At 38.1% G+C, this 12534-nt stretch overlaps 1 pseudogene; it reads left to right on the top strand.

The window, feature by feature from the left end:
- Positions 1-12534, top strand: part of LOC149155851 (transmembrane 9 superfamily member 4-like) — a 193952-nt pseudogene that overhangs the window by 26386 nt on the left and 155032 nt on the right.

Here is a 12534-nt window from a genome sequence, read left to right as displayed (position 1 = left end):
AGGAGTAGTGTATATATTTTGCAAGATCCTTTTGTACAGTTTCTAGATTCAGCAAAGGAGATCAGGAGTTTCCTTATCTTCTCAAAGTTTAACAAAGCCAGATTTGATTGTAAGATCTCAGTTTTAAACACCATCAAATACAGGCAGCACAGAGCACTGATGTTTATAATGCTTAAGTGGCTGCATTGGCTATTTCATTTCACCTAACCAGCAAAGAAAGTGCTGATTAGAGTAGGTAGGTAGGATTTCAGTTTTCTGTCTGGATAGCAGCTTCCTGTAGTTGAAGCCCGAAGTGAAGGCCCTAAGTTCTTCAAGTCTGCTGTCATATATATATATATATATATATATATATAGCAGCCAGCAAAGGGAGGTTCTCAGAGTACAGCAACAATTGAAGATCAAGGCAATCTGACCTGCTGTTCTTGACTTTTCACAAGGAAAAGCCATCCCCAAGTGGAGCCACTGTTAGCTTCCTATACCAATAAGTTTCATATTTCATGATTAACAGTGGAAGTGCCAAAAATGTTCATCTTTTCCATGCTGCAAAAGTTCCATTTTTGAAAGATTTCACAGTTAAGGGAAGGCCCAACAGCTTAATCTTGGCTTCCCTAGGTTTAAATTTCTTGTTTTAGAATATAGAGATGAATATCTGTCCAAACTATTTAATCTTGGCAGATTTGTAGATAGGTAGAGAATCTTGGGTGCTCAACAGCTTAATCTGAGCCCTTGGATGCAATAAGTGTAGATTTAGATAGGAGGACAGCAAGAAGAAAAGAATGAAAAGCTGGGTATGCTAGTTCAAGTGCACCCAAACCAAAAAGAAGAGAAATGCTAGGCAAGTGGGTCGGGTAAGTAGTTTCGTGGTTGCAGAATCATGGCTTGTGATCCATTTCATATTTTCAAGTGTCATATCTATTCATATCACAAGTTTGAAGCAGTTCTCTAATGGCAGAACTTTGGAAGCATGTCTAACTCCCTTTCACCCTCCCCCTCAAAAGTTTCTTACTAACACCCCTTTGAGGAATTTGGGATCTGCCCAACCAGTCCTGCTTTCACTTCATTTTTGTAAAAATACTAAGTCAAGCTTTGACTTTCTTCAATGAAAAGAAGCCACATTTCTTGTATTAAAAACACTCTTCCACATCCCTTCCCATTCTGATGTCTGAGTTTCATTTCATAAACTTAGCCTCTCCTCTACCCTTTCACCTCACAAACCCATATTAACTTCTAATTCTATTTATATAGTTCCCTAGCTACTTTCCCATCCCTAATTGCTACAAAAACTATATAAAATCCCAAAAATATTACATATCCCACCCTATAGCACTATAGTTATGTACATACAGTTCTGGGAAATAATAGTCCATCTGGGACTACTATTAACCCTTCAGCATCCTAAAAACTTGGAGTTAGTTTAACCCCTGGTTAAATTAATAACCATCGCCCACCCCTTTAACCTTAAAACCTTACTGTTCTCCCATTTCGCGCTCACTGTTTAAGGTTCGTTGTTTAAAAAGTTTCAATTAAACATTGAACGTTACCCCTGCATAACACATAAAACCCACATTAACCAAGGTTTTGGACCCCCCGCGGCATATTATCATTTAATATTCGCGCGGGCCCCGCTCCAAAGTTGCACGCCACCCCCATTAACCCGCCAGCCGTCCGATGCCCAGCACTTCAGATCCAACGGTGGGCGGGTGTTTTAATACCGATACGCTGAAGGTTAACGTCTGGGGGATGGGCAGTTTTCCCTGCCGTACCCCCGCCACGTGTCGCCTTCCAGGCGTGTTCGGAGCCCCCTCTCCCAATACCGCCCATGCTCAAAGGTGGTGCGGGGAAAATCGGATACCGCCCTCCGCCAAATGACGTCAGCGCCACGTCTTCATGACATCATCAACCTGCGTCGGCCTCCTGCCACCGTGTCCTGTGCCACGTCGCTGCCACCGTACCGCCACGTCATCACCCTGCTGTACTGCCACGTCACCCTGCCATATCACCCTGTCGTACTGGGACCCACTGCTGACGTCATCACCGAAAAAGGCACGAAAGGTGAAAATCGCAGCAAAGGATGCCCGGAATGAAATACTGAGGCAGTTTTCTAATCGCGCATCGCCAAGAAAGTTTGGTCAAAATGGAGGGCCTCCTATGGCTCGGCTACCTGCAAAACCCAAAAATTCGCAATTTGACAGGATTTCTTCATTTATATTCATATTCAGATCGGCCAGCGCCAATGTCATTCCAGAGGCCACAAAAAGCATTTGCAGCAGCCATTTTTGCCTTGAAAGGGCAGAAAAAGGGTGATTTGACAGTTTCAAACACATCAAGGGAGTGAAAGCGGCCCGATTCGACTGTGAAAGAGTATCAGAGGAAAGATGCCCTGTTCAAATCAAAGAGTATCAGTGAAGCGGCAAAGAGTATCATATTGGAAATACCAAAGCAGGTGAACATTAAAGGCCCCCAAGCAAAGTCAAAGAAAGCGGTGAAGCCATTTAAGGCTCTCAAATCATAGTTAATGCACATCAAAACCACTCAAGAGCAGGGGATCAAAATCCAAAGCACAGTTATGGCTAAATGAACAGCGCAGAGCCATAAGGACACCATATTAACTCATTTTGATACAGCTGCCTCCAGCGCAGCTCAAAGATATTTTCTTGCATTAATTTCAGGACAAGATTAGGTTAAAAAACTCGTTTCCCTCAGACCTGTTTAAGGTCTGCTGTAATAGATATTTTTGAAATTTTCTCTATATAAACCACCCTAATTTACTATTTAGAGGGTTGGTTGGTTGATTCGCTCCACTAGAGACTCACTCTGTATGTTTGATGATTTCTTTAATCAAAGACTGCTGAAAGTTTGGAAGATGGACTGTCTGCTGTGTTATTAATGTTTTGAAGAGTGAATTATGGAATTCTTGTGCTGCAACATGACTCAATAAGTGTTTCCTACCTCTGTTTTCCATTGATATATGCTCATATCATACATATGTCACCATCTAAAATAGCAGGAAAAATGAATAGCGTAGACTTTGTTTAACCGCACTCTATGCTCAATTTCTTCTGTTTCTTTATGTTTTCATCTGAATTGGTAATGAATATGAATTCCCTTTGGCTCATATTTCCCCTAATTCACCCATGTTTGACAGTTATCTAGGGATTCTTTACTGCTCCTAGATAGAGCTCATTCACCTTCCCTCTGTTAAGCTGAACGAGAGATTCTTAATTGCCTCTCATTCCTTAACCCTCAATCCATCTCCATTTAGCTTGAATGTTGTTTCATGTGTAGCTATCTTGCTCCATATTCCTTTTATGACCAAGAAAACGCACCAGCAGTCCTACTCCTTGACTCCATGCCCAATGGTTTGAAATTCTCATGCTATACCTACCTCTCTACTTGGAAGCATCATCCTTCCCACCAAAACTTAAAAAAAACCGCTTGAATTCAATAACTAGCCTAAAATCATCATCAACAAAGCTAAATCATTAAGAGAGAGCCCTCTCTGATTGCAGGTGGGCTAGAACCTGCAGTCCAAAGATTGGTTAGTGGTTACCTCGGCCGTATTCCCTTGGGAGTCAAAGGGAACAACCTGAGTGATAACAACAGGTGCAAAAGTTTCTTCAAAATCTATACCTTCTTGTTGAGTGTATCCTTTACAAACAAGTCTAGCCTTGTTTCTAATAACTTCTCCATTTTCATTCAGCTTGTTTTTGAATATCCATTTGGTTCCTATGATATTCTTATCATGAGGTCTAGGAACTAATTCCCAAGTATTATTCTTTTCAATTTGCTCAAGCTCTTCATTCATGGTCTTGACCCAACATTCATCTTTGCATGCTTGATGTACATTTTGAGGTTCGACGGTGGAAATTAATGCTAGATAGCTTGAAGCTTCTGTAATAGTTCTTCTTGTCTGCACACCTGCCTCTTTCTGTCCCAAAATTTGAGTCTCTAGATGATTTTTTTGAACATACCTGGATGGAGTCTTTTCTTCTACTTTTATCTGTTCTTCTAGTGCTTCATTGGTTTCTTCTTCAGAATTAGTCTGATTTGATCTGGAAGGATAATCCTCACCTTCTTCATAATCTTCGGTTTTTACCAGATTTGGATTTTTGCCTACGTCATCAACCACAACATTAATACTTTCAACAATTTTCCCAAGTCTTTTATTATAACACTTATATCCTTTACTTCAAGAAGAGTAACCAAGGAGAATGCCTTCATCTTCTCTAGGTTCAAACTTGCCAAGTTTTTCATCGGTCCTTTTGATGTAACATTTTCTTCCAAATTCTTTGAAGTATCTTACAGTAGGAGTCTTACCATACCAAAGTTCATGTGGAGTTTGAGTGTTGTTTACCCGAACGCTTATTTTATTGAAAATAGTGATGGCAGCAAATGCAGCTTCACCCCAGAAGGTTGCAAGAGTTCCAGACTCATCTAGCATGGCACGAGCCATTTGTTGAACAGTTCTGTTCATCCTTTCTACCACTCCATTTTGCTAAGGAGTCCTTGCGGTAGAGAATTCCCTTTTTATTCCATGTTCTTCACAAAAGTCGAAGAATTCATCTGAGGTAAATTCCCCTCCTTGATCAGACCTGAGGCATTTGATTTTGCGATCTGATTCATTTTCAACCAAAGATTTGAAGGCTTTGAACTTTTCAAATGCTTCATCTTTATGCTTTAGAAGTCCTATCCAACACATTCTGGAAAAGTCGTCAATGAACAATATAAAGTATTCTTCTCCACGAGGTGACTTTTTCCTTGATGGACCACATAAATCAGTATGAACAAGTTCAAGAGGCTTACTAGCTGATCCTTCCTTCTTAGGGAAATGAGCTCTAGTTTTCTTACCAAATTGACATGATTTGCATATTGTATTTTCTGGAATGCTGATATTAGGAAGATCATGAATAGCCTGGAATCTGCATGCTTTTCTTATTTGAGAGAAGCTTATATGCCCCAATCTTCTGTGCCATAGCCAGTGTTCATCATTTTTGCTTAGGTAGCACTGTTGTTGTCCTCCCTTGAGTATGTATAGGTTGTTTGGAGTTCTTATACCTTTGATCACTGTTTCTCCTATATCAAGCTCACGAACAACACATCCATTTGATCGAAATACTACTTCATTTCCTTGATCGCACATTTGACTGACACTCAATAGATTATGCTTTAGACCATCAACATACATAACATTCCTAGATTTAACCTTTTCTTTTAAGAGAACAGAACCTTTACCTTTTATGACAGCAGGAGTGTCATTTCCAAATGAGACCTTCTTTTCTTTTTCTAAGGCATTATATGATTGAAGTTTTTCTTTATCACCTGTCATGTGTTTTGAGCATCCACTGTCGATGTACCACTGATTTTCTTGTCCTTCTGCGTACAAGGCTATACCACATCTTTTTGTTTGCAGTTCTTTCTTTCTCCAAGTTTTGGGACCCAATGAAGTTTACTCCTTCTGAGATGTTTGCCAAAATTTACTCCTGCATTCAGAATCTTCATGACCAAATTTGTTACAGATAAAGCATTCTATTTCATTTTCAAGAATGTTACTATAGGTCCTTTTCATGATCCCTGTCACATTCTTTTGATTTCGTGCTTCTCTAGTCATGATGGTCTTGTACGCAACACATTGAGCAGCTTTGTGTCCAAAGTTATGACATGAAAAACATTGGCCATTAAAGAAATTTCTGCAATTATCGAACCTACTGACCTGATGATTGTAGTTTCCATTGACATTCATCCTTGAAGCAAATTGAGTATGATTTACCTGAGGTTGGTTGTAGCTTCTGTTCATCCTTGAAGTAGATTGAACCCGATTTACTTGGTGATCTGCTTTATGCCTTTGCTGACGATTGTCAAACTATTCACTGCTCTTTACTGCATCAAGATAGCTTTTAGTGGAGGTGGACGGTTTCTATGCTTCTTTAGTATATCCAAGACCTGTCTTTATTAGAGGAGAACGCTGCACTTTGATAATTTCATTTAGGGTCTCTGATCCTTTAGCAAATCTAAGATTGAGAGCTTTTGTTTTCTCAATATCCTTTCTTAGACCCACAAGTTCACATTCTAATTTTTCATTGTGTTTTTCTCTTTCAGCAAGTTGGAATGTCAGAGTATCTATAATCATATTCTTTTCTTATAAAAAAAAATTTAAGTTTAGAGATTTCTTCATAAAGACCATCTTCATCAAAAGCATCCAAGAAATCATCATCTTCAAAAGCCATCAGAAGTCTATAGTCATTACTATTTTCATCTATAGACAAGAAACAAGTCCAATTGGAGCTGAACATGTACTTCGGCAAGTTGATGCGCATGACCGCCAACACACACTTGAAGACTAGCATAGACACTATGCATCAATGTGTTGCTGGTTTATCCACACCCAAGAAGACCATGCGCATGTTAGCAGACGAGTTGGATGAAGGGTATGAACCAATGCACCAGTTGCAACGGAGGCAAGAGTTCGCTTCAGCAAGATGTCACCATGAGGTGCATGCACACCATCACAGACAACCAATCTTGGCATCAACTCACCACCTTCACCATCACAAGCATGTCAAAGAGTTGGTCTCATCACAGCGGACCAAGTGTCAATGATGTCTTGCATGGCTTGCTTAAGCCATGTTGTCTCACATGAGTACATGTGCATTGTAATGTTGAGTCATTTCAAGTGTAAGTCAAGTGTCAATAGTTGGATGTAACAGTCATAGAGTAGGTGAAGAGTCATGAGGGTAGTTGAACTATCACAAAGGGGAATGTCAACGGTCACCCCAACCTTTGCTATAAATAGTCCCTCATAACTCATTGTATGGGCTTTTGGTCAGCCAAGATTCTGATAAGACTATCTTTGAAAGAGCTTGGACAGTATTGTAACGCGCCTTGGCTTCTCCACTGCACAGAGCTAGTTCATCTCTTTGGAGGAGCAGGCGGATGTGGCTGTAATGTTCCATTGTTGGGGCTAGTGGGTTTACATGGATGTATTGTATGATTGGAACTTACACTTCTTTATATAATAAGAGCCAACACGTTTTCACACATGTATTGTATTAGTTGTATGACTGATCTTTAACACTTGTCATGTATGTTGCTTTAATTTGTGTTCTACATCTAAACTGATTCATTTGTTGTAATGCATAATCTATTAATGGAAATGTGTTGTATATGTTGTTAATGTTGTCCCGTCCATGTCGACTGCTCTGTCAGACATCAGACAAACCTTTCACATGAACCTTGTTGTAACAACCATTGCACTCATTCGAACTGATATGTGAGTGTTGTACGTGTTATCTTACCTTGTATGTTGTGACTACCGCATTCGAGTGGACTGCTCCGCCAGAAGCTATGTATGTCCTGTGTGTTGTGTGTTCCTAGCCGAGTTGGGACTAATCCCTTTCAACCTGGAACTCACCTTCACCCTCATCTCAACCCACTTGTGTTAGAACCTCTCATGCACCTTCCTTGACTCACTGCAGTGGTCACACCCTTGCTACTGACAGAGTTATCTTACTTGCCTCTATGCGAAATCACAGTCAAGGCATTACTATACGACCCACTACTGGGAATCCTACACCAAATTATCTAAGGTCTGATTGGGACTTCTTACAGGGGAGATCCCCTTACATGTTGGTGGGTCTAGCACCGTCAACAGATATGTATTGGACTATAATTATCTTCTTTAATCTTCGAATCCAAATAATTAACAAAGGAAATAAAGTTGCAAGAGTTCAATTTTGTTTCCTTTCAATAATTACACCAATATGCATTTCTATGGTGAGGTTTATCATGGTGACATTGTTCATATTCATCATCCCCGACACAATATTTAACACATGTCCCACAATTTCATGTCATTTATTGTAACTTGTTTGTAAATTAAAATTTAATAAGTTGAGTGGAAAAGTCTGATTGGCGTGTTGACTATGCAGTCTTCTGCACTGTAATTCATTTTTCCATCGCCTTGATGTATTTGCGGAATACTTCATAATTTTTTATCCTTCGTTTTAGCTTCCTCTGTTTAATATCAAGTCACCTTATTAGTCTTTCAAAGTCAAATCATTGCACAATTTTCTACAGACAGAGACAAAAAGCCATGTGGAATCTAAGGTGTCTTCTAGCAAACACCATTAGAATTTTTCGCATCTTCACTTTAGTTTCTTCTACACGGAAATTCCATGTTGTTTCCCTCATGTCCACTCTCACCATTTCCATATCCTTCATCTTGTTAATGTGTTTACAAATCCATTCATATAAAGCCTATTGATATTGGCCTCCTGTTTCAACTTCAAGTCAACACTGATTAATTTTTTATCTCTAATGGAAGAGAAGAGTAAAGCAGTGAGCATGAGGAAAATGGTATTGTTCTTAACATAGTGTGAAGAGGAGGAAATCTTTTGGTACCCATATTCATGCTACTGGTTTCAACGAATACGAGAGAAAGGACATGGAGCCACCTGTACTCCCTGGGTGTAAGATAGGAAATTTGGCAATATACTCGTATGAAGAACTTTGACGGGCCACAAATTGTTTTCATGAGGAGAACAAGACATAATTTTCCTAGGCATAATCACTCACTTGGGGTGAGAGGCTTCGTCAACAGAAATCCCTGAAACCATGATTTCCTTGAAGGATATTTAAGGAGGAAAAGACATATATATTGGTTGTGAAGGGAGTGGAGGAATCATTAATACTCTATCAAAGAACCTACATGACAAAAGAAGAGCTTGGCTTTATGTATCAAACTTGCCCATAGACTAGACAACCTGTTGCAAATAGTTGTGGAGCGGATACAATGATGATATGATAGTTATGTATGCTACCAGAATCAACGAGGGTCACTACAGTTCAATTTTATCAGTTTATCCTTGTTTTTAGGCATTTCTCTATCAATTATCAAATGTTCATTTCTTCTATATCTGTTTTGCAGTGAAACATATCGGTATTTTGATTTGCCATTTTGTCCTCCAGGTTTGTACAAATTTTGCATATTTGACTTTCTTGACTATGTATTTTGTAGAAGAAACAAGCATGTTTGTTGTGGCATATTATTAATAAGCAATGTTCTATAAATATTGCAGATAAGGTGACTGAGAAGAGGGAAGATCTTGGAGAAGTGTTAAATGGTGACCGAATGGTTGGTGCTCGATATAAGCTTGATTTCCAGGAAGACAAAAATTTTGAACTTCTTTGCAAGAAAAAATTAACTAAGGAGGATTTGGTGAAGTTTAGAGAAGTAGTGAAGAAGGATTATTATTTTCAAATGTATTATGATGACTTGCCTATCTAAGGTTTTATAGGAAAAACCGATAAAGAAAATAATGCAGATCCAATTTTACTGTACAAACACCTCCACTTTGAAATCCTGTACAACAATGATCGTGTCATAGAAATTATTGTTCGTATAGATCCAAATTTTACTGTTGAAATTACTGAGGACAAGGAGATTGAAGTTGATTTCACATACTCAGTTAAGTGGGTGGATACTCAGACTCCATTTGAACGATGAATGGATGAATATTCAAAGTCTTCATTTATTATGCAACCAACTCACAAAACAGAAGAAAAGGTAGATCAACGAATTAAAAATTATCCTCTTCGAGGGGGAAACCTCCTTCACATTACATAAATGAAAAATTATTGGATGATCCAAATGATAATACCTCCTTGGTATATATAAGAGTCTAAGGGGTCACAATATAATCAAAGCCTACATAACAATAATAATGTAAGGGCACATCCATAACAGTAATGGGCTTCTATGGAGCACAACAATAACAATATGGGGATACATGGGCACAACAATAAGAATAGGGGGATACACTAACAATAAAAATAATGGGGATACACTGGTATTATAGGGACCTAAAATGACCCTCTCCTTCAAAAAAGTGTTTTCCTCAATGCTTGAGCAGTTACAAATGCTTCTGTATAAAATTCTCATGCTCCCATGTAGAATCTTTAGCAAGTAAGTTCTCCCACTTAATGAGATACTCTAAAATTAATAAATTTCATAGTTGTAGGGTTCTTGTTTATGTGACTGCTTCGGGCTCAGATATGATTTTTCCTTCTTCAAGTTCTAGCAACACTGTTTAAACTGGGAGCTTGTCACCAATAACCTTCTTTAAGCACGAAACATGGAAAACTGGGTGTACTCAGGAAGATGCAGGAAACTCCACTTCGTATGTCATAGTACCAATATTTTGAAACATCTTGTAAAGACCATAGTACTTGGTGATAATTCATTATCCTTCTTAGCTTGCTTGAGGGACATTTGTTTGTATGGTTGTGCCCGTAAAAATACCCAGTCGCCTACAACAAAAAGTATTTCATTGCAATGTTGATTTGCTTGTTGTTTCATTAGATTCTACGCTAGAGTGTGGATATCCTTTAAGAGTTTGAAAACTTCTTGTTGATGCTTGATGTGATCTTCCACTTCTTGAACCTTATAATTTTCTCTTAAAGATGATGTGATGGATGGTGGATGATATCCATAAAGTGCCATAAATGTGGTTATTTTCTATACAATATGGAAGGAAGTGTTATATCACCATTCAGATAGAGGTAACCACTTGACCCATTGTGTTTGTTTATTAGATACAAAGAAACAAAGATATCCTTCCAAATATTTTTTCACCATCTCAGTTTTCTCATCAGATTGAGGATAATAAGATGGGCTATGATGTAATTAAGTACCAAGACAAGAAAATAATTATGTCCAAAAATTTCCAATGAAAATGGGATCTCTGTCACTTACAATAATCTTTGGGTTTCCATGTAGCTTTTTTATTTTTTCCGTAAATGCAGCAGCAACTGTACTGGATTTAAAAGGATGAGATAATGTGCAAAAGTGTGCATACTTGATAATTCTATCAACTACCACCATGATGGAACGCTTTCCTTCAGACTTTGGTAAACCTACAATAAAATCCATTGATACCTCCTCCCAACGTTGACTTGGAATGGCTAAAGGTTGTAATAGACCCGGCGTCTTAATTGTATCAACTTTAATTTGTTGGAAAAACAAGTATTTCGCCACAAACTTCTGAATATAAGATTTAAGGCCATCCCAAAAAATTCCTTCTTAACCCTATGGTAAGTTTCTAAAAATCCTGAGTGTCATCCTTAGGGGGGGTGTGCAATTCCAAAGGAGTATTTTGTTTGAGTTGGGAATTCTTACAAATATATAAGCGATATTTATACCATAGTGAATCATTCTTCGAGCTAAATGTATCATATGTATTGGGGTCTTGTTGCAACTTTTGAATGACTATCCACACATCTTCATCATTCTTCCATTCATCCCTTACTTCGGTTATCCAATCAGGTTGGATAATAGAAATGGCACAAAACAATGCTTCCACATCCTCATCCTTTCTTGAGAGTAATCTGCAACAATATTTTTTTTCCCTTTTTGTAGATGATTTCAAATTCATAACCCAACATCTTTGTGACCCATTTTTGCTTCTCTTTTGAAGATAATATTTCTTCCAAAATGTATTTAAGGCTATCATGATATGTTTTTACCTCAAAGTTTCTTCCCATTAGGTAAGGTCGCCATTGCTTTAGTGCATGTAGTATTGCTAACATTTCCTTCTCATAAATAGGTTTGTGTAAATACTTTCCTTTGATTGGACAACTTTCAAAAGAAATGAGTCTTCCTTCTTGCATTAAGACAACACCAATTCTATTTCCTGAGGCATCACATTCCATAATAAAGGTTTTTGTGAAGTCTAGTGTATCTAAGATTGGTGCTTGGCAGATTACCTCTTTACGATGTTCAAAGGTCTTAGTTTCTTCTGGAGTCCAAGTAAAAGCATCATTCTTCAATAATGTTGTTAGAGGTGTTGTTATTCTCCCATAGTTCTTAAAAAACTTAAGATAATACCCTATCAACCCAAGAAATCCTCAAAGATGCTTTATGGTTGTGGGGATTTTCCATTCCTTAATGACTTCACTTTTTTTAGGGTCTACCTTAACACCCTCATGAGATAAAATATGACCCAAATATTCCACCTCGTGTACTCCAAAGAAACATTTGGAGGTTTCTGCATATAATTGTGTCTCCTCCAATAGTTTGGGCACCCTGTGAACATGTTGAACATGATCATTCCAAGACTTGTTGTAGATTAGTATATTATCAAAAAATAACAACACAAATTTTCTAAGGAAGGGTTTGAAAATGGAATTCATCAAACCTTGAAATGTGGAAGGTGCATTAGTAAGGCCAAAAGGCATGACCGAAAATTCATAATGATCCTCATGAGTTATGAATGTTGTTTTTGGAATGTCTTCAGTCTTCATTCTAATTTGATGATATCTTGAACGAAGATCCAACTTGGTGAAGTAAATTGCTCCATGTAATTCATCCAAAAATTCATTAATAATAGGAATGAGAAATTTATCTTTAATAGTGAGCTTGTTGAACTCCCTATATTTCGGACACACAAGCCATGATCCATCCTTGTTGTGCATCAATACTACTAGAGTAGAGAAAGAACTTTGACTAGGTTGAATTATACCAACCTCTAGCATTTCTGC

The sequence above is a fragment of the Pinus tabuliformis genome, chromosome 9, assembly GCF_031772625.1.
Source record: "Pinus tabuliformis cultivar Carrire ecotype Pingquan chromosome 9, CPIR1, whole genome shotgun sequence".
Taxonomy (NCBI): Eukaryota; Viridiplantae; Streptophyta; class Pinopsida; order Pinales; family Pinaceae; genus Pinus; species Pinus tabuliformis.
The sequence above is the reverse complement of the archived record's forward strand: the minus strand, read 5'-3'. Positions and strand labels throughout refer to the sequence as shown.